The sequence below is a fragment of the Cryptomeria japonica genome, chromosome 11, assembly GCF_030272615.1.
Source record: "Cryptomeria japonica chromosome 11, Sugi_1.0, whole genome shotgun sequence".
NCBI lineage: Eukaryota > Viridiplantae > Streptophyta > Pinopsida > Cupressales > Cupressaceae > Cryptomeria > Cryptomeria japonica.
In genome coordinates, this window is record NC_081415.1 from 313,569,785 (window position 1) to 313,593,071 (window position 23,287).

Sequence of the window (23,287 nt, forward strand, 5' to 3'; positions counted from 1 at the left end):
AATGAAATATGCATAGATCAGTTCATATAGGATTTGGGAAGAACGTTTCTCTATCAACGACCTTGAATGCATACAGATCAAAACCTTAAAAGATCAATAACAAACTAGTGCCTCTATCTAGGGATATATATGACACTCTGTGGACAAAATATCTTATCAACTCAAGAGACAATTTCTCATCAACTATGAAGGTTCAGGTGTTACACAAATAATAAGAACTTAATATTTCACTTAATGCATTGGCATGTGATTCACATCATAGAAAATCTATAAACAGATTTATCAAGAGGACAGATAACCATCAACACAAAAGTGTACACAATATTTGGAAAAGAAACAACCAACCTTGTATATTAATCTTTAGGAAATAATTGCATACATAAGCTGCACTTGTAGCTACTCCATTATAGATTGCTTGCACAAAATGATACTTCTTCTTCCTATAGACTTCTCTAATAAAAAATGATATTCAATCCTTACAATAGTATCTTGTTCTTATGACTCTCCTCCCTTTTACATATAAGAATGTTTCCCTATAAGTATGTAAATCAAAAGGCATATATGAAAGGACACACCCTTTCATACATAGAAGGGATTTACACACATTTTCCCTCCAAAGGACACACTCTTTGGTTTAATAAATAACTACAAATGATAACCCTAAAAATACTAAATGATGCTTCAATAATGTGTCTTCTATTCTTCGCCTGGATAAAATTCCTCAGCAAATATTCATCATCTTCTCATTATCTCCTGCACACAAGATAAGCCAATCAAATTCATTGATTTGAAAATTAAACATATTCCACCTTATCTTTTAGTTTGGAAGTCAATAATCTTCATATAAGTATCTGTTTAAAATAATTCAATAAAACCAAAGTATTTTCTTTCTTTTAAGAAAATAAAGTGTAAATATTACATCCCTTGACATAAGATAATAATTTACCCTAAAAATATTTTTATATCAAATAAAATAAAAGAAAATACTTCCCTTTATAATGATATCCATGAATCAGTATTATTCTTTTGGCCAAACTTCCTCCCTTGGCGAGCTATTCACAAGTCTTATCGATTATGTAGTTTCACTGATACCTTTTATTTTTGATGGGACCGCTTCTAATTTCTTCGATGAAATTCATGTCAATGAAACTATTGCTTTCAGTGAGTCCTTTTAGAGATCCACCGCAGCCTAGGTTTGTTCGATAAGTCATTTTTTAATGACTTGCCACATGACTGCCACTTCAGCTGCTAACTCATTTTGACTGGACCCACCGTTTCACTTTGGTTCCCCTTTGTTGCTGATCTGTGATAGGTATTGATCATGCAACTTTCCATAGCAGAATAGTGATTACCGTTGGATCATTTCCAACTTGCATGGTTGTTATCACACCCGGGCCGCCCACCTCATCTACCTGGCCCACCACATGTCACCTCTGGATTGGCTCTGGGGTCCCTGTCCTGCCACCTTAGCATGACCTCACTAACCGCTGAAATGAAGCTCTCCCTTGTTGCCTAGCCACAATGGATATTCATCATACATCTCTACAAATTCTTTGCTCTATGCTCCAATGGATGCATTTAATGGAAGCCATCTTGTCCATTTTTTCGCATCAAGACCTCCAAAGGCTAGTCGGCAAGACCTTTCCCAATGATTCAATTATTTGGCTCCATTTGTTATGACTTTACTTCTTTTTACTTTTTGATTGGCACAACCTATCCTGACCGACTCATCGGGTCTCGAGATAGCAATTTTTCTTCTATCCCGATGGTTCATTTTATCCTGATGGATACTCCTTCTGTTTTGGCTTTGCTTTTGTTTTCATGGTCCATCGGTATAACTCTCTTTGATACACCCACCTTCGGTTTTTACTCTTAATCCATCGGGTATCGGCCTAATTCATTTTATGTCCCTCCGATGCCCCAATGACCTCAACATTTCAATCCGCATTCTACCTAAGCTTTCTGCTTTATCGGTATAACTCTCCCTGAACACCTCCTTGCAATTCACCATCCACCATAACAATCTTATCGGGATTCGGCATAGCATAAAAATCCTCCTCCCGACATCCCGATGAGTCTTCAATCTATGTTACTTTGTCGGTATAACTCATACCGATATCTCCATAGGTGCTTTTATCTTCATCGGGGGTCGGAATAACCTTTTTCTATTCCTCTCGAAGTCTCAATGTTACTCCGATGCACTTTTATGCTTTATACCTCAAAGTCTTCTTTATCGATATAGGTAATACCGATGGTTCCACCTTTTGATTCTCCATGTTATCAGGGATCGGCCTAACTGTTTCTGCACTATCTTGACACGGTCTTTTTCTTTGATGGACCCGCTTTCAGTTCCCTTCAGTCATCGGGTATCGAGATAGAGTTTTTTCATTATTTCTGATCTCTTGATGCTATAAGTCCATGATCTGCACTGCATTTTCATCATTACAAGTTACATTGATAGCCTCATCAGCTATTGGTATAACAATTTTTACACTTTCTTGATAAGTCGATGCATACCGATAGAAAACACCCTCCTTCTGCCTCATCGAAACAAGCTATCCCGATGGTATGACTTTCCTAAGAGTGCACATCATGCTGAATATCATTTAAGTTCTCCAATAAGTCTGCCTTCTGATTTGTCGATAAATGTCATGCCGATAATCCTTCTTTTGCTTGCCAATGTTGTTTCATCGGGACTACTTATGCTGAAAATTGAAATTTTGCAGTTTTGAAAAAATGAGCCATCCACCATGAATAATAGTGATCCCAGCTATCCCACAGGGTCTGATACATATTGAAAAACAATCTTAGATTATACTATAATGACTTCTCCACTGATAAATGCTCCCATACTAGATTCCTTGTGCAGTCTATACTTAGTGCATGCCCTTAGTGTGCCCAAGTGATACCTTGACACTCTTGAAATAGCCGATCCTTAGAGAACTTTGCCCGTTCTAATAGGGTTCATGCACATGCAAACCAACAGTAAATGCTCCATAATAGCACATAAAATTTTGCAAAAATGTGTGCTAACATATCATACATACCTATCTTCTACTACAATACATATTTTTCTTCATCATATCTGAAGCAATTTGGATCATTGGGTTTCACATCAATGACAACTCAAATAAGTATTTCTAACAATATTATCATGTCTTGTGTAAACATCATCCAACATAGAAACACAATGTATCAAATATCATCATAAAAGCGACTCAACATAAAGAGTAAAACAAGTCTATAAGTATCTATCATAAGCATCATAAATGAGTGTGTCTATTGGAAAGAGACATTGTTCTGGTGATGATTGGTGTATGATAGTTTCTTAGGGGTTGTCATTGATGGAAACTCAGTTTGAAGATCACATCCGATGTACATAGAATTGGTTTACCGGAAGTCATTTTGTTCACAAGGCATAAGTTTTGAAGGTAGAACATAGTTACTGGTAGAGCATGAGATCATGGTACACATCTCAATTTTGGTGATCTATTTTTGGTTGTGGTGATCAAGGAAATTGGTTCAAGGTTCGAGACAGATTATCTCATGATCTTGATATCTGGTGTTTAATTGTTTGCAAGTTTAGAGCTCTGGTATCCATTAATTTAGTTAGGGCAGACCTATTTTGGTGTAATGTGTGTTGCTGATTTGTTGGGATGATTTTGGTGATTACTTTCATATTTGAGGTGTTTGGGATGACTTATGGGAAGCATTTTATCATCTTGTTTTGGTCCGGATTTGGACTTGTAATCGGATTGAGCCAACTTGGTGAAACATGTCTCATGTTGCGTGTTATGTGGTTTTTGGAAGCCAACATGGATATGGACTCTTTTTGATGATGCAGATATATAAGATTGATTTAGTTGATCATTTTGATATGTGTGATGAGTGAAGGAAGTCTATGTGAGAGTGTTTGTAAGTTTGGTGAAGATTTTGTTGCTTCGGAATGTGACAGAGCAGTAGTACAAAGTATAATGACATATCAATTGTAGGAAATAATCAGAGTCTAATCAAAACTGTAATTTATTATAGTTAGATGCTACACTTTAGTTTAGTTAACATTGCAATCATTTTGTATTAACTCGTAAGGCAGTGAGCCTTCCTCTTGGTTGTAGCCCTTTTGAAATTGAGTAGTGAGCTCTAGGGAATGAGCCTAAATGCAAGTACATTCCACTTTTTGTAATATTGTTCTACTACTGGCCATAGTATATTGTGGGTACTCCATCCCATCATGGTTTTTCCATATCTGGGTTTCCATATAAAAATCTTGGTGTTATGGTTGTGTGGTTGTTCATTTTATGTATCTGCACTTTGATTACTTTCTCATGCATCTAGTGGTTTAAGAATCATCTTGATAAGTTTTCAAATTATAAAACACTGATTCATGCCCCCCTCAGTGTTCATTGATTCTGATAATTGGTATTAGATCTTTGTGCCTTAGAAGAAGCCTAATAGCTTGAGGAAGATTTGGAAGATTGAATCAATGGACTCCAGTTTCTAGAGATAGCTTAGTGTGGCACTTGAAGATCTCGATGCAACAAGAAAATAAGTAAGTTCCCTAAAGAGAAACCTCAATGCAGTTCAAGATTTCAATGAGATATTAAAAGATCAATTGAGAACTTCTAGAGAGAAGCGAAAGGAATTGATGGATAAGATGAAGGAGAAAGAAGAACAAAGCATTAATAATCAATCCCTACAAGACAAGACAGATGAATGTGAGAAGCTGGCTAGGGAGAATGTAGTTCTAAAAAATGAAATGCAATCAATTGTCATGAAGCTAACCAAGGAGATTGAAAACCCGAAGAAGAATGAAGAAACCCCAACTCAATCATTGAAGGACATATTTGATGAATGTTGTAGATTGACATATGAGAATGATCAGTTGAAGCTTGAATTGGCGCAAACAAAGAATGATAGACAATAACTCAAAAGGTAGATCATAATTTTGAGAGATGTGTTGACTACTACTATTGAGTATAAAGAAAAATTCAAAGCTAGTTCATCCAGGTTGGATGAGATACTGGAAAGTTAGAGACATGGGAAAGATATGCGAGGAATTGGATTTGAGAAAGGAGAATACACCGATTCTGGTCAAAGAAATCATCAGGAAAAGAATAAGAAACCTTTGCTAAGACAACCTAATGCCTATAAATTCAATGGTAAATATTTTGTTTGTGGTAAATTCAGTCATATTGCAAGTTAATGCAGAAGTAGGATGAATAATAGAATGATGAATAAAGTGATGAATAATGGTTCTACCTTTACCAGTGAATGTTTCATATGCAACAATTTTGGTCATAATTCAAACATGTGTAGAATGGTCATAAACAACTTTCAAAATAAGAAATGTTATGCTTGTGGTATGTTTAGGCATATTTCTAACCAATGCAAGATGAGATCAAATCAAATGAACTTCAGGCTTATGCAGAGAAGTGTTGTTTGTCATGCATGCAACAAGCCTAGTCATATTGCAAGATATTACAGAAGCATGAATGCTCTGATAGGACATAATAAATTAGATGAAAAGGGAAAATATAAGGTGGAAGAGATCAAATATTAGCATAAGAAGATTTGGGTAAAGAAAGAAGGTTCTACTATTCAAAATGGCTCCACACCTGATTACGATGTAGGAACCTCATCTGGTAACAAAGGCATTTTGGCCTTAGGGGGAGATTATCATGCAGATCTTTAAAAACCCCTTTTAGAGATCTATAACTAGTCAAGGATGGTTAAAAATGATGAATATTAGTTGTCCTGATGTTGTCCAGAAGATTTCATGGCAGTTTGATAATACGGTGGATGAACTCATGAAAAATAGTGTATCCAGAAGTCATTAGGGTTGTGCATTTATTACAACTTAAAATAATTTTATTGGTGGATAAAAAGGAATTTCAATAGCTCATTCTTCACAATATGAATGAGAGAGAAGAGAAGAGAAGCAGAGTGAAAGAGTTTTGGTAGCTAAATCCGAGCTTGAAGCAATCTATCAGCGATTTCTTGTACCCAGTTGAGAATCAAAAGGTATTTTTTGTTTGCGAGCTATCTTTTCATATCTATATTTCAAAATGGCATCTGCATCTCCATCTGGTGTTGTGACTCCATTGGTGGTCAAAATTTTTGAGAGGGCAAGGCCCGTATTCAAGAGGCACCCTTTCAAATCCACTGAGGATGATCGGGAAGGTGCATTTTCTTATGTCCCACATGGTGTACTTCACAATGAAGATATTAGGGCATATATCCATTGCAACATTGAGGAGCTTAGGAATACAGATATGCTTTCAATTTACACCAAGAATATGATGGATAGTCTAGGAAATTTAAAGTCAGAATTCAAGTAACTACATGATAAGGGTTTCATTCAATTTATTCACTTCCCAATGTTCGACGAATCCGAATGGGTCCAATACATTCTGAGCTGAATCCATGATGCATTAATGTGGTTGGACCGACCTCATAAGATCACCAAGAAATCCATTGAAGCAATTACATGTTTAAATGCAACCGGTGAGGTCCTCAGATTGAGGAAAGTACATAATACAATGTTAACAAAGGCTACCAGATCTTAGTTTTATAGTTGGTTAATCACTATCAATGATGTCATAGAGTACGATGTTATATTTGCCTCGATGGTGACTAAATATAAGGTATATCAATTGAGCATGCAAAATTTTGTATCCGACATGACCAAATTTGCAGCCTATGAGATTATGAAGGAAGGCAAGAGGTATGATCTTTGTTCAATAGTTCTTAGTGAGTTATTAATTAGCAACCTGAAGAAGATTAAGAAAGACAAGAAACATGTATTCAAGTTTGGTTCCTTGATAGTCTACTTGGCACTATTTTTTCTAAATGAAATCCTCAGTATTGGAAAGATTTAGTGGGGATGTGATAAACCAGTGGTCGTTCAGATCAAGGAAGGATTGTATGGTTTAGGTGATATTGTTACTCAAAAATCCTCTTTGTGGGGATACTTCAAATCCTTTCAAGCCTCAATGCATAGTAGGGAAAGAATCCCTAAAGGAATTGTTGAGAAGCATGAGAAAACTATCTACTTTATGGTTGATAAGGATGAATTCCACATGGAGGAAGTTAAGCCAAGAATTGTCTGGATCATTACCATGGGGTATGAGGTGGATGCTACCACACTTGATGCATATGTTCACATTTATTGAGTCAATTGGTAGATGATAAGGAAGAGAGATTCAAAACTTGTCAAGAAAAAGATCTTGATTTGCTCAAGAAGTTTACTAGACTTTCTTGGAAGAGGAAAGTAAGGAAAGAGGTAGAGGAGCTGGCAGAAAAAATGGGCATATCCAAGGAGGCTGTACAAAGGGCAAGAAAATAAAAAATTCTGAAGGAGGAAGATATGGTGAAGCCCAAGAAGACTAAACCTGTTTCCACCCCTCTCAAGAAAGCCAAGCCAAAATAGTCTCAGTCTGCACCTACTTTTGGTGTGCAGAAGCCCATTCCTCCACCCAAATCACAATCTACATCATCAACCGGTGGGGCAGAGAAGAGGAAGAAGGAGAAAACTCAAATAGTATATGTTGCTGCCACTACTGAAGACATAGAGACAAAATCTGATGAAGTAGTGAGAGAGGTGAAAAAGACAACCACCTATGCAAGCGTGGTGAAGAAACCACAATCTAGTGGAGTTCAAAAAACACAGAAACCAAGAGCAGAACCTGAATCATTTGGTAAGGTCAGAGAAACCAAGAAGCAAAAACATGAGATTTATGCCACTCTTAAATTTGATAAGATTGAAGGTACGTTTGAAATAGTGCCCCCATTGACTTTGAAGGAGTTAATTGATGAAATTCTCAAGGATGGGAATCTAAATAATGTGTACATATTATGTAAATTTTGATGATAAAGATCAGAGGGCAGTTGAAGAAGTAATTGCAGAATATATGGATGTCTATAGTAAGGCATTATTATAACTTGCATCTATGATTCCTAAAATCCTGTATGATATTTTGGATGCGAGAAGGCATACAACTAGCTTAGAAGATGAAAAAATAAATGAATATGTACTAGTAAATCTATCTTCAGTCATTTCTAGGGATGAAGTTACCAGATTACTAAAACTTGCCAAGGATAGATTCTGAAGCAAGAAAAGGGTGAATAAGCTTATAGTAGGGAATAAAGATGAAGTGATAAAGGAGATTGGAACAATTTTGAGATATTTTTTAATAGATCAAAGAGTTGATGTGAATCTAGAAGAACCCACTCAAGAAACATCTATTTCAGAAGTAAATACAGTTGTCCCTAGTAAGAAAAAAGGATCAGTCACCTGATAAATCCACTCTGAAAGGACAAAATAATGATCAAACTCTAGTTGATAATGTTGATGGCACAAATGATATCTCTAGTGATTTTGTATAGGAACCTCCATTTATAGAAGTTGTGTCAGAAAACGCAGCTGAGGAGACACTGTAAATGGAGAAAGGTGAGGATGATGGTGAGAAAGGTGGAAAGAGTGAGAGTGCAGAAGTTGCAGATAAGGAGAAAGGATAGGAATGTTAGCATTATTGGCATTAGGTTGTCATTGATGTCAACTAGTTGGGCATGGTCATCAGTGAGTGAGTAGAAGTGATCGATATGGGTGAAGTAAATTATAATGTCAACTGATATGAAGGATGGTGTGTGTAAGAAGACAAACATGTATGTTACCGGTACATATCAAATGCATCATTAACCTATTGGGCCCATATACAATTTTCATTCCATATGCATCCCTGTAAGAAGTTGTGCTTGTTTAATTCATCGGTCAAGAAGTTGCTTAAGTTTTGCTCTTGTCATTCGGTCCTTGTTAGGTGTCATTGCGTTGAACTTGAACCTTGAACTTGAACTTGAACCTTTTTGGTTCAAGGTTCAAAGTTCAACGGGCATTGTTTCAAGTGTCTTTCTTATCCGCACAACTTTAAGATTTGTTAGTCTTGTTGGCATTTCACATTCTTTGAACCTTGAACTTGAACCTTTTTTGGTTCAAAATTCAAGTTCAACATTCGTCTTGTCAATGTCTTTTTGTGATGGTTGCGTAAGGCTCTAAGTTTTATGTTTAGGTTTTTTTTGGAAGACGTGTGACTTGCCACGTGGTGTTGGCCCAGACTTTCAGAACACAGTAGATGGCCGTTGAGGGAAGAAATATTTTTTTTCTAATGATTTGAAATCTGCCATTTATGGCAAGTATGTGTGAAGATTGGCTATGTCAGAAGAGAAGTGACTTAATGGTTAAGGCCTACCTCAACGTAATCATTTCAAAGTAACTTCACACGAACAAGGAGTAATGAAGGCAACTTTAGTAATGATGGGTAAGATTTTCTCCACTTAAAACTGAGTAGTTGTCTCATCAGAATTATTATTTTCATGAGAAGATTTTGAGGAGTTCACAGAGCGGGAAGATTAGGCAGTGATAGAGGGTTACAGAGAGCAGAGGAAGGTATGTTAAACAATTTTCTGAATTGCTGCAGTTTGTTTTAAAAGATCTGGGTATTCTTTAGCTGCTTGTTTTTGTTTTCAATTTCCTTCTTTGCCTGGAATTGATTTGGGGAAAATCACGAATCAAAATATGAGGCCTGTTTTACCCAAATTGGTGAGCTCGTCTTCCCTAGTCAGCTCTTTACCAGAGTTGGGTGACACAACCTTGGTTCAACTAGATTTAGAGGTTTTTCTGTAGAGAGTAAAGAATTCAACCACAGACATGATGAAAGATGTGGCTTAGAGCGGATTATTAGAAGCCACCGCCTTCCTCACTGTTGCTCCCTACCTAGAGTTAGTTTTAGAATGCATGAATCATTATGACAAGGGTAATAGGTGTATAAGGAGAAATGATGGTGAAGTCTTGTTGTCTATTGACAGACAGACGGTAATGGTAGCTATAGGCATTCCACACTAGGAACCCTACGAAGACTGGACTATTGGTAAATCTTATGGAATCTTCTCTGAGAAGAAGCAATATTATAGAATAGTGATTGCCCGGAATTGGCTTGTAAAATTCCAAAAATGGGGCTTGAGGCTTCCGAGACCTTTAACTCATGAACATTTAATTCCAGCAATCCAAGATTTAGTCATACTACTGAGCAAGGTGAAGGGTAACTCTCACTCTTTTTACTGGGAAGACTGGATGTATTTCTTCATCCAAGTTACACTAGATAGAAATCGGTTCATTGATTGGGGAGCTGTTATTGCAGAGAGATTGCATGAGGGTTTGAGTAATTATCTTGGAATATCCAATTTTTATATGTCATCCTATCTGCTATACATGCTTGCCTCTGTTAGAGAGTGGTCGGGGTTGTCACATGTAAAATGGGTTCAAGGCATAAGGATTTATGATTATCATCCTAGTTTAACTTTGAAAGGGCATGTTGATGATTATCTTTGTTGGAATGATGTTTTCGTTGGAAGGCTGACCTTTGATTTACAAGGAAATTTGCATAGAAGAATGTCCACAGAAGCAGTTGAATTCGTCAACATATATGGCAGTTTCTTCATATAGTTCAGCCATTTCACTTATTTGAGAGTTGGAGGATTTAAGGGTGAACCCTTTAGACTTCCTAGGTACGTCTCAGACTCTTGCATATTGATCAAAGTATCTAGACAACTTGATTATGTTGCCAAAGATTATGGTGAAGACTCCGACACAAGTGGGATTTTTCCCATTGATTTAGGACATTATAGCTATAGATCAGTTGCTGATGCATTGAACCTTGAACTTGAATTCAAAAGGTTCCATTTGAAGTCTTTTGTAAAGAGGGATAACTTTGACAGTAGGGGTTTTATTTCTCAGTATGTAAAGAAAGCAGTACCTAATCAACATGTTCCTCAGTTGGAAGATTATTGGGAGGGTTGCCGGGATGAGTTTGAAGTACGGAGAAGGAGTTGGTCAAGACTAACTTTGAAGAAAATTCATGATATGAAGTTACCCATGGATACCTCAGATGTCACCGGTGACGATGAGGACACACTTGACTCCGAGTTTATGAAGCAGGTTCATGATGAACCTCTTCCAGAAATAGATTGGAACAAGAAGATGAGTGACAGTATTCAGACACGCACTTTGGGTGTAATCCGAAGAACAAAAAATTGGCTTAGGAGTCACCGTTTTCACCCAGAACAAGCCACCAACTCAAGAAGCAAAAATGGGAAGAAGAGTACTGCAAATAAAATTTCTGTTGTGTCTTACATTTCTATTTCTAATGCAGGAAAAGCATAGGGAAGGATTAAGGAAGAGAAACTTAATATTGGGGTTGAGCTTTCTATTGCTGGTCGAGTTACCAGATCAAGATCTAAGAAGGGTTTCAAACCGTTGGTCTCTCACTTCATTCTTGATCTATATCCAAAGGAAACATCGAGCAAGATGACATCCCCTATTTCTGAAGTGGACAAGCTTTCAATTGACATAGACACTATTTTTTAGGACTTAAGAACTCTTGAGATTCAGCCTCACATTGACCATACCACACCTCCCTCCTCAGCAAGGATTCCATCCATGCCTTCAAAAGAGCTAACCCTAGCACCAAAATGGCTAAATGATTCTATCACCAGGAAAAGGAATGTAGTTCCAATTTCAGTATCAATGGAGGATGTTGTAAGTAAATGTCTGGGAAGGTCTACAAAGCCCAAAAAGTTAAAAACAAAGGCAATGATTGACTTTGATGAAAATACAAAGCATTGGACTACGGATATTGCTAGACCTGAGCCTAACAAAGATGCTGCTATGGGTTCAGAGGTAGATTATGCTATTGAACGAATAGATTTGGGAATCAGAACTAGAGACGTGGATGTTAAGCACTTGGAGACTTCCACCAAACGAATCATCTCCCGTACCTGGAAGGATGAGAGGGACAAGGCTAAGTTGAAACAAAGTTTAACACAAATGGCTTAATATATCCATGCTTTGTAGAACAACCCGTTGCCATTATCCCAACATTCAGGTCCTTTTAGTCCAAAGTCCCCTAGCAATCAAAAATTCTTGGATGAGGTTCAACGGAATAGGATGATTACTGAAGTCTTCTCAGAATGGCTCACCACAATCATGTGCCAGGCAACCAATTACATAAATGACTTGGTCCAGATATTTAAGGATGCAAATGAGGTTACTAAAGCCTTAGATTCTGACTTTGTCTCATGGCAGAAGGAGAAATCTAAATGGGCTATGATTTCAAAGAAGATGCGGGATATTCAACGTTATGGGCTAATGAACTTTCTATCTGAAAATCAAGTGTCAAGTTTGAATGAAGATGTCATGTTCATTTGCAAGGAGAGTATTGAGTGGCACAATCAGATTATTGAGCAGGGTTATAATGAGTCAACCAACCTATGTGGAGAATTAACAACCTTGAGAGCAACCATGCAGAAGGACTTACGTTGTGTGGATGTCCAACTACTTAAGGAAAATGGTGAAACTCTAGAGGACACCACGAAGATGATTAACCAGTTCAACAACCACATCAGACAGATCAAGATGGAGAAATATTTGTCTGTGGAAGATTTCATAGGGATCTCTAATGTGGAATCAATGCTCACCATTTGCCTCGATCATCTAGACTCTCATAGAGATAAAGTGCAAATGGTGAACAGAAAGAAGGAGCTTTGGAAACAGAGGGTTATTCATATTAGTTTGCCACGTGACGGTAATTCAAGAGTTTTCAAAAGTACATCAAGAGTGGAGTGGGGCCAAGGTGGTGATGGTGTCTATTCAAGACACTAAACCGAGTGATCACATCGAAGCAGAGTAGACTGCTCAACTAGCGCTGCTAGCAGTTGTTTGCCAGTAGGCCTGTTCTCTTCAAAATCTGATTTCCTTTAACATCCTTAAAATAATATGATTAAAACTCGCTGCAGAAGAGACATCAAAGATAAGGAAATTCTCAAGAGAACATATGAAAAGGTTTGATTGAACCTCCTACACTTTGGACTTACTCAGAGCCCAGGTGGGTATACATTTGTGAATTGAATTCACACTTTCGATCATAAACCCACAACAAACCAGTCCAGAAAACCAGTGGATCTATTCACCTTGAAATCAATTGAAAATAAAGATTGGAAACAATACTTAAATTCAGCATTTAGATCAACAAAACATGCAATAAACCACTTCAATCAATACCAGTGCCTTATCCAAGGTCATAGAGTCATCTAAACTCAAATAATACTCCTCAAACAAAACATCTTTATGCGTCCCGTTGGCTTGGTTTATATTAATCCTTGTATATTCCTGACACCTACAAGAATTTATGCATTTCAAATTAAGCTATGATCATCAAAATTCAAAGTCTCTTCCAAAAGAGTTTACTGGTATGAGTGATCCCCGCATCTTTAATTTCCCTCCTAAAGAGAAAAGCTAACGAACACTTCTACTAAAATTGCTTTGCAAACCCATTCAAACAGAATAACCCTGGATTATTCAGAATGAAAACAGTAAACAAATTTGTAAACACACTTGAAGACAACACAAAGCTTTACTCAAAACCGATGGTCTGTATATTGATATTTAGTTCAAGAAATATTACAAGAAATTTTTAGTATTCTCCATTAGACTTAGAAAAGCTCAGATAAATTTGTGCAGCGTTTTCGTACAATTCTTTGCGATCTCCTTTCATCTAGTCCTATTATCCATTTATAACAACATGGATGCAAAAAGCTTCAAATTTCTCAAGGAGAGTTTGTTACAATCATTTCTTTCAAAATAAAGAGGTTACAAGCTTTTTGCAAAAACAGTTACAAGCTCTTTTCGGCCTCTGTAGTTTCTTCAACAGGCTATTCGATTGCAACCTCTTCTACCTTTTCAGGGGTGCTTTCCAACTGTTCTGGATCATGGGTGGAATATTTAATTGTCCACTCATCATACACCTCTTCTGTCAGCCATGAGAAATTAATCACTTTATCTTTAGTTATAGTCAACCTTTTCCAAGAATTTCTCATTTTGTTGACTTCTGAATTAAGAAAACCATAATGTGACTTAATTTTCTCTATCTCTTGTATTGTCAAAATGAAGAAAGAAGCATCATCTAGATCAATAATTCCTTTAACTCTCGCTGACAATTTAGCTTCTATCTCCTTAAGCCACATTTGTTTATCCTTTAATTGATCCGGGCTAGCAAAAACTCCTGGGAGCAACTCAAAAACTTGATTAGTGTACTCCTTTTTGCACAAATTTACCTTCCTATCCACATTATCCACCTCTGCTGCTAATTGTACTAAGACTTTAGCGACATCAGAAGTGGATTTGATGATGGGATTGGCCCTTGCCTCATCGTAGGATACACACATAAACTCTAAATCTTGCTCCCTAGGACTCCATTTATCAAAAATAGGTGTCAAAATGGCCTTGTCTCTCTTGAGCTCATTCCATATATCCATAATTTTACCTACATTGTTGTAGAGCAATGAGGCATTTATTGTATCTGCAAAACTGGAAATTGTAGCTCTTTCTCTCTCCTCATACTTCTTTTCATATAAGGCCTGAGCCTGTTTCAAGTTTTCTAATTCTTGGGGAATGATTTAAATCATTATAGAGCTGGAGGGTGCTGGAGATGGTGGAAACTCAATGATAGGGCTAGTAGGTGGAGGTCTTGCAGGAGAAGACGAGATCATCAGTGTTGAAGACTCACCTTGATGGTATTGTCCAGTCAACTAGCTCTGCAGCTTGGCAATGATGCTATCCTTACCTCTTACCTCCTCCTTGACATTGTTATAGGCCTTCAAAACTGTTTCCAACTTAACTTGGAGGGCCTCTTTTCCTTTAGCTTCCTTCTCTGGTACCGCAACACTAAATTTTGCAGTCTCTAACATAGTGCTAGCAGCCTCCACTACCCTTGTACTCTACACTCTCTTCACCATCATTCCACCAAGGTAACTTGACCCTGGGGTGTCTTTTCTTTTCTTACTCTCATTTCTCTTGAGAGACCACATGATGAGTGTAGCATTGTCCTTATTGAAAGTAATCCCTGCCATGGGTTTAGTCTCTTTTCTCACTGCATCTAGTACCAGGGCATCTTCTATATCCCATTCGGGTAAGATAAGCACTCCAGCTTGTGCTACCATATCTCTTCCCTGCTTAGGGGTGATGGTTTTTAATTCTTCCATCATCTCTTACTTTATTTCCTCTTCCACCAGGGCTGGATCTTTATTGGGCTGCTCAACTTTTCTCTTTTCACATCTAGCATTATATTTATCTATGTGCTGTTTCCATATAAACTGCATAAATACTTCTGATGTGACAAAATTATTATAAGCTAAAAAGTCCTTACTTGCCTGCTTTATCTCAGGATCACACTCTTGGCCTTTGAGTTCAGTGGTAGTGATATCCATTTCAGCAGCAATGGGTTCTTCTGGCATTCCTTCCTCCACTTCATCATAAGTGTAGGCAATTTCCCCTAGACTACCTAACTGTAGGAGTTGCTCATCTGCTGCTTGCTCATTTCCTATATGGATAGGGGATTGGGATGGGGAATACAAAGGTGTATCTGATTGCACTTCTTTCCCCACCCTTTGCTTCTTTGGGCTTTCTTGGATGTCAATGACATCTTGTATCTTCCTCTTTCCTTTGGAGGTAGAGGGCTCCCCTGTTGTAGGCATCAACACACTATAACTGGATTTCTTATGCAGTGTATAATCAAAAAGAGGGATTACTTTGCTGGAAGATGACCTACTTAGGATCATTCTTGCCTTCTGAGGGTTGCTCTTGATTACAACTTCCCTTTTCTCCTTCAGTGTCTGCATCACATCTTCAAAGCAAACAATCAAAAAGTTTATTTTATCTTCCAGTGGGAAAAAGCTAGACAATGGGTCATAGCTGGCATCAAACTGATGCACAAAATCCAATGCTTTATTATAAGCCACCCACTTCTCTTTCCTTCACTCCTACTCATCTAGATCAAACTCATTTTTGATGAGGTCTTCAGGAAACTGGAATTGATGAGGCCTACCTTTTCATGCTACCTTCTTTCTAAACATACCATTGAAGAAGTCTTCCGGATCAACACACCTAGACACTGCAGTGGACAAATGATAAGGCTTGAGGAAATCCTCAAAGCAATTCCAACCTCCTTTTGTTATTACAAATTGGTGAGCTATGGTAGCTGCAGGGAAAATAGTCCCTTTACCCCTGCCTGTTAACTATGCCTCTTGTAAGCCACCAATTTGTCTTAGGATCTCTGCGATTCCCACTTTGAGAGGGACCTGGTAAGGTAGCAAAAATGGGGTGCCTTTGAAACCAAACACTTTGAAAACCGTGGAGACTGGATACAAGTAAATGTCACCCCAGTTATGAATAATTTTTATGTTCTCTGCGAATTCTTTTGGTCTTATGAATTCCATAAGAACTTTGGGGATTCTTGGGTTCTCAGAGCAGAGGAGAGTCCTTATCTTGGATGCAAAATATTTATCAAACTTCAAAAAACTAGCATCCTCTGTATCCCATGACAACACAATACTCCATAATTGTACCGGCATTTTTTTTCCTTCTTTCTCCTTATAAGGTCTAGTCCACTGGCAAAGTAGTCACCACCTTTGAAGAGAAAAACATGCATCAAGAGTGAGTACTATCCGAAAGGTCTATCCACCTTTCCAGTCTTGATTCCTGTTAACCCTCCATGAATAGCATCAACAATTGAAGAGGCATAATCAAATGTAATTGTGGGAGAAGGATTTAAAATCTGAGCAATCATTAACAGGTAATGATTTGGCATATTTGCTTCATCATCTTCTCCCAAAACTTGGCAAAGTGCCCAATACATTCCTTTAGCCCTCAGGGTGAACATACTTAATGAAAAGGGCTCTTGTGTGTTGGGTCCTACAACTGTTAACCCTCCTATCTTCACAAAAAACTCTTTGAGAGGCCTGTTCCAGAGATAACTCCTCTGTGCACCGTAAATTTGGGCTAATGATGTGAAATTTATAGGTTCCAAAAAATTGGTGAACTCATTAAGCCCAAAAGCTTTCCTGAATTCTTCAGCATTAATCTCAACAAGGGTTTTCCCATTTATATCCTGAATGCTTCTTGTGACTGAATCATAGTTGAGCACAATTTGGGTCAACAGATCTATGTCCATAAATACCCTTGGGACTACTAATTTCCCGACATCTAATTCCCAGATACTGTTTTGCGAGGCAGGAGAATTTCTCATTCCCAATCCAATTTTAAACAACCCCAACCCAGACAATCCAACCTGTGGATCTCTGAACCAGTTACCCTTGTCATATAGTCCTTCTCCTATCTTTAAATGGGTAGCCTTGGGCACTAACTCTTTTGCCTTTGAAGCCTGATTAGTTGACAACGTCAACTGTTCTAAAAAATCATCACAAACACTTCTTTCTGAATAGTTAACTTTGCTAGAAAACTGTCTTTTAGGAGCCATTTTGAAAACGTAAGAAATGAATACCACTCTTAAACAATTCTATGATGAATCAATTATCTTATCTAAAACACTACACAAGAATTGCTACACAAGAATACGAGAGAACTTGTTCTTCGCTTGATGGAATTTTCTCTGCAACTAAACCGACTTGCTCTGTACCTGAAGAAAATAACTCTACATCTACTCTTCTGCAAAATCCTTTAAAAGATATCTTCACCTGGTTGATAGGAAATCAAATATTGTACTCAGGGCCTTAACTACAACATTGATTTTGCATGCTTCGGCCATCCCTTCAAAATTGAATTCATACAAGAATTCGTATTTTTCGTTCCAACGGGTCACAACGTTCCTGCAAGTGTTTCATTTTGCTCTTTCGCAACTTTGCGAAGCATGACTATCGGGCAAGTTAGTCCTGCAAAATAGCGCCGACTGTCCAATCAAAAGAAACTTGATCGAGCATTAGATTAACTAACAACTTTGGCTCCACGCCGGGTCCCGCTTCTCTATTGGCTATATGATACCACATGGTACCCAACCATTGGCCTTGAAATTTCCTTTGCATTCAACTTAACGCTGGCCGCATGTCTTTCCTTTATACCGCCAGTTCCACCATGGTGGGCCCACACTTTCTTCTTAGACCACGTGTCGCCGGACACGTGGATGACTCTCATGCACTCTCGCTATTTCGTAGGGTATTAAGAATAAGCATCTTACCCTTGTGAAATAGTGCGGGCAGTCAGATCATCTCTTAAGTTGATCGACTTTTAATCATCTAAAAAGGCTTTCGAGAGGGGTAGGCCCATTGACTCACTGTGAACACCCGACATCTAGTCACCTTCAGAGATGACTTGTCACTTTTTCATTTGCTGAGAGAAAACCATGGGGCCCCAACAAACTCTTAACAGCTGTATCCTCTAGGGCCGCCATCATGACATGTGGATGGCTCTCATGCAGTCTCAGTATTTCGTGGGGTATAAAGAACGAGCATCTTACCCTTGCAAAATAGTGTGGGCCATCAGATCATCTCTTAAGTTGATCGGCTGTTAATCATGTAAAAAGGCTTTCGGGAGGGGTGGGCCCGCTGACTCACTATGAACACCTGGCATCCAGTCACCTTCGAAGCTGACTTGTCACTTTGTTATACGTCGAAAGGAAACCATGGGGCCACAATCTACTCTTGACAGCTATACCCGCCAGGTCATCTCCTGACTGCGACCTAACTCACCTCTGGTGCCTGCCTTTTAGCCTTTAATCCTGACCCGCTGACTGTTGTAACTTACGCTGCGTGCCACCATTTTACTCGCTATCATCAACCAGCTGGACGGTCTATGTGGCATGCCATGTCATTTTTGCAACTTCGCTGGTTTTAAATTACGTGCAACTTCGTCTAGCAAAATAATGCGAGCCATGGATCCACCTGCGAGATGCACACCAGTTACTAGGCCTGACAACTTTAGGAGAAAAACATATAAGGCATAAATTTGTTGATTAATTAACATGACCGCCTAGGCAAACAACAAGGGGGAACACTTCCTACAACCACATGACCCATTACTTAAGTGAATAAAGTAACGAAAGATTAGAAACCAAAGGGTTTAAAACAAACACAAGAGGATCTAAAATCAAAAACCTTTAAACCCTGAGGTCAAAAACAAAGGTGAAGCATTTGAAACTACACCCTATTCAAAAAAATTCAACAAACCATAGCCAATCATGGGAAAAGAAAAGCCCATTTTTAATCAGTGATAACAGTGGCTTTGACTGGGGATGGTTGATCACAAGGTCAACACAAGAAAACTCAGAAACTCTGGAGAAACAGACCAAAACACAGACCAAAACAGAAAAGCAGGAAAGGAACAAAATATGTACAAACAAAGGACCTACCGTGCATGGACATTAAGAGAAATAATGCTTTAGGAATTGTCCATGCACTAGAAATCCCTACATTTCATCATCCATATTCTTCAAGAAATATGAATCCTTACCATTTAAGTCGCAAACCATAAAAGGGCCAATCCATAGTGATTCAAATTTCTTATGCTTTCCCTTATCCTATCCTTTTGCATTCCACTGAAGAACCATGTCATCAATTTGAAACTTCCTTAGTGATGTCCTTTTATCAAAAAGATACTTTGACTGCAACTGGATCTTTTGATTTTTCTTATGGGCAGAAGTCCTAAGCTTCTCCATTTCTGCAATTTGGATCATTCTGTCTTCCATTGGTTCAGATACCTCCATGTCCTCATTTTACAAAAACTTATACATTGGAAGAAGGTTATTTACTGGCAATCTGGCTTGGGCACCATAAACTAATTCAAAAGGTGACATTCCAATGGATTTATTAACCGTTATTCTATCTGCCCACAGAGCTAACTTCAACTTTTGATCCCAAGATCTTTTATTCTCTTCTAGGATTTTCTTGATGATATTCAACAGGCTTTTATTGCTGGATTCTACTTGTCCATTCTCCTGAGGGTGATAAGGTGAAGAGTATGACATGAGTATATCGTGACTAGTACAAAAGCCTACAAATTCTTCTGATCTGAAACACATGGCATTATCCATCACCAATTTTGCAGGTGTTCCAAATTTAGTTACAACAATGACAACTTTACTAGTAGCTCTTCTTGTAGGGATGGCTTCTATCCATTTGGTGAAATAATCAGTGGCCACTATGATCCATCCATGACCTCTCCCTGACTTCTCAACAATTTCTCCAATAAAATCAATGCCCCACTGGACAAAAGGAGCTTCTATAGAGACTGGATTTAGGGGTAAGGCTCCTTCATACTTGAGCTTGGATGAGAATCTTTGACATGGGTCACATCTCCGAACATATGCATGGGTATCTTTAAATAAGGTGGGCCAATAATACCCGGCCCGGATTATCTTACCAGCAGTAGTCTTAGCAGAATAGTTACCTCCACATACTCCATCATGCATTTCAGTCAACACCTGTTTAGCTTGAAACTCATCCAAACACATTAGTAACTCTCCATCTCTTTTCCTCCAGAAAAGATCACCCTGAATGAGCACATATTTTTGGGACTTGAGTTTCAGAGTTCTTTTCTGATTGTATGTCATTTCTTCTGGGAGTGTATCACCTCTCAAAATTTGGATTATCTCTGTGTACTAGGGTTGCCTCTCAATACTAGTGACCAAAGCATCCCTAACCTCAACATTGTATATTTCTACATTCATGAGATTCAACTCAGTCATGAGCTTAGCCAAACCTAAACCTCTCACCAATTTGGTGATCTTTATCTCCAAGTTGAATTCCTGAATTCTATTAATCCATCTGCATCTCTTCCCAGTAACCTCAGACTAAGACAAAATATCTTTAACTGCAGCATGTGGGACATAGGCAATGATATTTGCATTCACTAAATATGGCCTAAAAGCCTTAACAACTTTAACTAGGGCATAAGCTTGTTTCTCCATGGTTTCATATTTTAGTTCTGCTTCCTACAAAGACTTACTGTAGAAGGCTATGGGATGTTCATATCCTTCATTGTCCTTTTGTAGTAATACTGTAGCCACCATATGATATGAAGCAAAAGAAAACAGAGAAAAAGGCTTACTATAATCAGGAGATTTCAACACTGGTGCCTCCTGGATTGCCTTCTTAATCTCAACAAAAGCTTTTGAAGCTTCTTGATCCCAAAATTTTTTTGTATCCTTCTTAAGCAATTTGACGATAGGCTTCACTATCTCTACGAAGTTTGCAATGAATCTCCTGACAAAATTTACTTTACCTAAAAAGGATTGGATACCTTTCACATTTTTAGGTTCAGACACCCTATTGATGCTTCAATTCTCTCAGGGTCTATTCTTACCCCCTCCTTAGAGACTATGTGTCCCAATAACTTTCCTTCAGTGACCCCAAAAATGACATTTCTTGGGATTCAGTGATACACCAAATTCCAAGGCTTTATTGAACACCTTCTCTAGATGTCCATAATGATCATCAACTTTTTTAGAGAAACAAGTTAGATCATCTTGATAAACCACCATGATGATGTCTATGAATTCTTTGAAGGCTACATCCATAGCTCTCTGAAATGTAGCTCCTGCATTTTTTAATCCAAATGACATTCTCACATATACATAAGTTCCCCATGGAGTAGTGAAAGCTGTCTTAAACTGTTCAGACTCCTTTACCAACACTTGATTATATCCTGAGAAACCATCATTTATGGATAAAAGATCACATCCTGTCACTCTCTGTAGCATGGCTTCCATATTTGGGGATGAGTAGTTATCTTTCAAGGAAGCAACATTTAGATTCCTAAAATCTACACACAATTTGGTGTCTCCATTCTTTTTCCTCACTGGGACCAAATTGGAGACCCATGAAGAATGCCTTATTGGTTTGATAATCCCCACTTCTCTCAATTTGGTCAACTCTTGTTGCATTTTAGTTTCTAACAAGGGATTGATAGGCCTCTATTTTTGTCTGAAAGGCTTAGCATCTAGAAGTAAAGGAACTTCATGCTGAAAAAGATTTGTCTATACGCCTTTAGGTCTTCATAAGACCAAGCAAAGACATGCTTATACCTTTTCAATAAATTAATAAGGTTAGTCCTGACATGAGGGGGTAGTTTATTTCCAATATATACCAACTTAGGGGATGATTCTGTTCCCAGGTTTACCTCCTCTAACTCTTCCAACTTGGTGGTAGACTGCTGATGTAAATGACTATCATTATAACTAAACATGCTCTCCAGCTCCACCAGCCCTTTAGGTATTTCATTGGTTTCCAACTGGACCACATCATTTCCAAACACTGTCTCTCTGTTGTCTACCACTTCCACCAATGCATTACAATCAATCTTTTGTCCATCATAATCATCAACATATTGGATAAACCTAAGAATGTCTTCATCATTAGCAAAAACTTGCCAATTGTACACACTATCAGGAATAGCAGGCCTAGATTTTATTTCCACAGTGGAAATACCAGTTAGCGTTGCATCATCATTTTTCAAAGCAACATTAGCTAGGAAATCTGCCATAATATTTTTTGCTCGCTCTATCCAATTAATAGAAAATGCATCAAAATGCTCAATAACATCCCAAACAGCATGCTTATACTGCTTTAATCTATCATTCTTGGATGCATATTTAGATCTCACCTGAGAAACAACCAGTTCTGAATCCCCCATTACTTTCAACAGTTGGATTCCATGCCTTTTTGCAACCTCAAGTCCTAGTAATAGGGCTTCATACTCTGCAGTATTATTTGTGCACTTAAATGCTAATAAAAATGAGTATTTAAAAGCTATACCTGATGGGGACACAAAAAGAACCCCTGCTCTAGATCCTTCTTTGGAGAAAGCTCCATCAAAATATATCTGCCACAACCCATACTGCTGTGCTTGTAGCTCAACCACAATAGGGTCAATATTCTTCAATTGAGGTGAAATTGGTTGAAGTCTAAAGTTATCTAAATCTACATCAATCATACAATTAAGCATACTAGGGTCTAGATTTTCAATTACCCTAGGAGCTCGTGGCTCTCTGTATAATTTGACCTGATTACCACTAATAGGAATGGTAGCATAAGATAAGTCCAGTTGGACATTTCCCCCTACTGCTGCTGCCCACTGCCTGGAAAGTAACATACCATAGTGGGGTTTAGTGTCAGTAACAATAACATCCATTTTGTAAGTGGCTTCAGGGAATGCTGCTATTTTTGCTTCTACATCTTTCATTGTACCTATCACAGGTACTTCTCTGTTATCCATGGAATAGCATTTCCCATACACAGTGGTTACTAATAACCCTAATTCTTTCATAACACCATAGGGCATTACATTAGCAGCAGCTCCTGAATCTATCATGCAGTTTTTAATCAACCGGTTATTGACTAACAAGGTAACATAGAAGGGATCTACCTGAGAAGGCTCCTGAGTGATAGTGGT